Genomic DNA, 4154 nt, shown 5'->3' with positions numbered 1-4154 from the left:
CAAGGCTATAATGTAATTTACTGGACAATCAGTAGCACAGACTAATGTTTAAATTAGAAACTTTTCTACACACACTGAAAAATAAATGCTAGAAAAAAGAGATTCCCAATAGTCTGGCAATTTTTCCTGCAAACTTTGATGCTGTAATTTTAACCCTTAGCATTGACCGACAATCTGTCAATACTGACAATTCATCTAACACCACTAACAGTAAGAATATTTTTAGAACACCATTTTACTTCACCATAGTGAAACAAGCCATAATCAAATTATTAAAGAATTCTGTAATAAAAGATGTTCATAAGCAGCCAATCACCTTCCTTACTCACCAGTGCTCCGTTTCAGAAGGAAATCATGATTTTGTCATCAGAGAATTCTGGGTGAGGTGCTTTTGCAAATCTGACAACTTTATCAAACAACACGTTCAAGAAGTCAAAGGGTGGGTGAAGAAAAAGGTGGGCAAGTAGACAAGATTATAAAAGCTAATACTGTGGCCTTTAAGTGGTTCACATACTAAAATAGCAAAGATAACAAACGTGTTGGGAGAAGCGTACTGACACCTACACGGTGAGTGAAGATTACATGCTTCAGATTCAACAAAACATCCAATTTTTAGCACCTCTGAAAATCAACACAGTCTGGATTATGTAAGCATTACTTCTTCTAAATTGTAGCTCAGAGCTGCTTAGGTATTTTATTGAGCAGCTTTTCATCCTTATCATCTTGTTGCCTCCACCTCTTCGCAGTTGCTGCTGCCATTACAGCCCACTGAACCTCCCTTCAAAGACCTGCAATTTCCTATCTCTGCTGAAGCAGGAGTAGCAGTCAAGACAAAGCTGTATTACCTTCCTTTGGTAAGCTGCTTCTTGGATGCTCAACGCTTGCTCTTTTTCACCCTGCATTTGTGCATTCCTATCTCTGAATATAAACTCTGTGTCACAAATAATTCCACTCTGAATGAGTATACCCCCTTCAGGCTGCCCCTCCGCTGCCATCTTGTTGCAGGGCATCAAAATTTAACAGAATATTGGTGGGAAGTTTCAACCTCTAATGCCACATCTCCACCTCTGGTTGTGGGCCAGACTCATGAAAATAGGATACATTACTTTCAGAGAAGCCTTCATAATTCCTAAAACATAGATACTTGTCTATGAAATAAGAAAGGCAAACCTAGGACTGTGAATTTGAATTACATAAGGCAAGATATATAGCTGACTATTCCTGGAGGGGGTGGGATGGAAAAAGAAGCTGAGAAAGCTCCCAAGAATAGAAGCAGAGTAGGAAGCCACAGAGCAAGCCTGGATCGGATCTGAATGCAACGGTAAAATCAGCCCCCAAAACAGCAAAAAAATGTCTACTCTAAATATCAAGCCTGTCATCCAGACAATTGTGACATGCACAGTCATAAACATAAAATACAATGCAAAATTTCAATAAATATTATAGTTGTGAAAAGTAATGCTGCAACAATCTTATAAACGTCACTGAAAAAGCCTCAATATCCTCAGACTTCCACAGATGGTGAAGGGCTACTGAGCCATTCTCTTGAATACCTATTGCAACCTAAAAGATTGTGTTAGCCAAGGAAGGAGCTCAGTCTAAAGTTTGCACTAGAGCTAGACTGCATTATAGCTTTCTTCCCTACATGGCTTTAAGCATTTAATGTAAGGATTTAGCATTCAACTCTTCTCAAATAAACCTATTTGCTTTAACTGTTAAGATTCTGTAAGGTAAAAAGAGAGAAATGGGAGGTTTGCAAAGACCAAATACTGCTCAGAGTCAATACCGAAATAAATGACAAAAGCAGAACAGCAATGTACTTGATTAGTAGCTCTACGGTGTCTGATAAAATTAAATAGACTCAATGGCTGCTTTTCTATTTTATTTTAAATTGCCCTTCTCTCCTTGCATCAGTAAACCACACACTGCTCATCAGACAGACCAGGCGGCCCGGAGTGAGCTGCAATGTGGGATTAGAAATTCACTTAAACTTGGGTTGGCTTGTTAGCAATTGGATGTTTCACTTTACTGCATGTAACTGCAGTGCAAATTAACCTTTGATCGATGTGTAGAGACAGTGGCACATAAAAAAGCTATGTAGATGAACTTCATGGCATAATAAGAGCTACCGGTTGGAAACTGAATTTGTTCAAATTAAAACAGCAAGTGAGGAAATATAACTTCAGATAAGATGCAGATAAATTCCAAACTAACTCAGGCATCACTGCTTTATACTGCAGTCACCCCCCGAGGAGATATTTTCTAAGTCACTTCTTAATCTTGGCATCCTTAAGCTTCCCATCCTGCAGTTCGCTCTGCATCTTCAGGAATATTTTTAGTTCTCCTTCCTTTAAACTCCCCATGAAGTATCCATATTCTTCCTGAAAAGACACAAAACCACTTCAAAACATTGAGTCATAAGGCAAGAGCAGCACTTATTTCCACATTATCCTGATTATTCACTTCCCATTAAGTCCTAAGGTCACAGTAAAGCACCTGCCAGTGTAATGCACAGAAGGTTCCCACTAATATCTGTGATGACTCAACAGTCCTCCCCTGAATCATTCCCCTCACCATGGTAAAATTCTGCAAATGTTAAGAAAAAAAAAAACCTTGCTTAAACACAGTAAAACCAGCAGCTAGATATCACATCTTAGGAGAAAATCAGCCATGTTTATATGCCCAGACCTACCTCCTTGAGTGATCCTCTTTTTACATTTAAGTAAAGCCATTTGCTTGGCAATACCCCAGTAGGTGGCAAATCCTAAGGCTTGTTGGAAATCAACACAAACTTCCCCAGCTGGTTTATTTTAAGACTCTTGGATAGAAATTATCAATTCCTGTTGCATGAAACTGAATGCTACGCAATGCATTCCATGCTACAGACCATTAACTGCAGTTGTTGACTCCAAATAACAAGTATGAGATGCTCCCAAACCAAACTATGTCAGGACATACCTTTCTCGTTCTACGCTTCACTGCTTTGCCTCTAGCAAGGACCTCATCACATTCAAGGTTTGTTTGTTGTTTATTTTGTTCCCAACAGGAACAAAACTACCTTTGTCCAGCATGGCTACAGATATTTAAAACGTCTCTTCAGCTTTTCTGAATCAGACAAGTTGCCCAAATTGTACATTCATTGACTTTTTAATTTTCATCCTTTGTTTCTGTATCGATTTTCAGGGCATTGTAATTTTCCAGTGCTCGCTTGACCTGCAAAAACTACTTGTACAATATTGCTTTCTTTTATTTAAATACAACAGTCCCTCTAGGGCATCTAGAATGCTACAGGTACTGGGAATATTTTGTTGTGCTGCATGTGACAGTATTAAGCAATTTTATATGGCTGCTGTTGCGACAGAGACGGATGAGCCTCAAAGCGTACCAAGATCTTTTGCTAGAAGGTGACTATATCATACCACTAATTATGATCTACTAAGATCTATCTTGATGCGTGTGAAGCTCCAAATTGTCATTTTGTTTCCTAGTGTTAATCCAACTGAAAGATGTACCCAATAAAATAACGTGATGTGTGGATTCACTTAAGGATTGTCATGTTTTATTATGCAGAATGAGGATTTCCGTGTTATTTCAGCTGCACGTGCTATTGTACCACCGAGGAAATTGGCACCCCTAATAATGAGATGGTGCTTAGTCGTTTTATTCAGCCTTTACCACAGCATTTCACACAACCCAAGCAGCAGAACTTGGTTTCCCTAATGCATCATTTCCCATTTTTCCTCTGGTTTTCACCAAGTTAGAGGAAGGATATCTCACAAACATCATCTGACTCCTCTCAGCCTTCGGTTTCGTTTTTCACCACAGCATTTCAGCTCCCACCTCTGAGCTCGGAGCTCAGCCAGCCCCGCCATGAGGGGACCTGAACAGCGTCCCACAGGAGGTGAGGAGCACTCCCAGCCAGCTCCAGTTCTCCCACCACCCCCTGGTCTCCCGGTCTTTGCCATAAGCAGGCACTGAACTCCACATCCTCACAACCCACACCAGCTCCCCCACCTCCGCCCTATCCCCGCCCGCTCCGTGTGGTACACGCACACACCGCCCACCCGTCCCTCAGCCGGTGCCCGCCCCCGCATGGCGCATGCGCAGACGCGGCTCAGCCTTGGGGCGGGGGTGCCCTTCCTGCACGCGAGGGC

This window comes from Coturnix japonica, chromosome 1, assembly GCF_054131305.1.
Source record: "Coturnix japonica strain WE chromosome 1, WE-NBRP24, whole genome shotgun sequence".
Taxonomy (NCBI): Eukaryota; Metazoa; Chordata; class Aves; order Galliformes; family Phasianidae; genus Coturnix; species Coturnix japonica.
The sequence above is the reverse complement of the archived record's forward strand: the minus strand, read 5'-3'. Positions refer to the sequence as shown.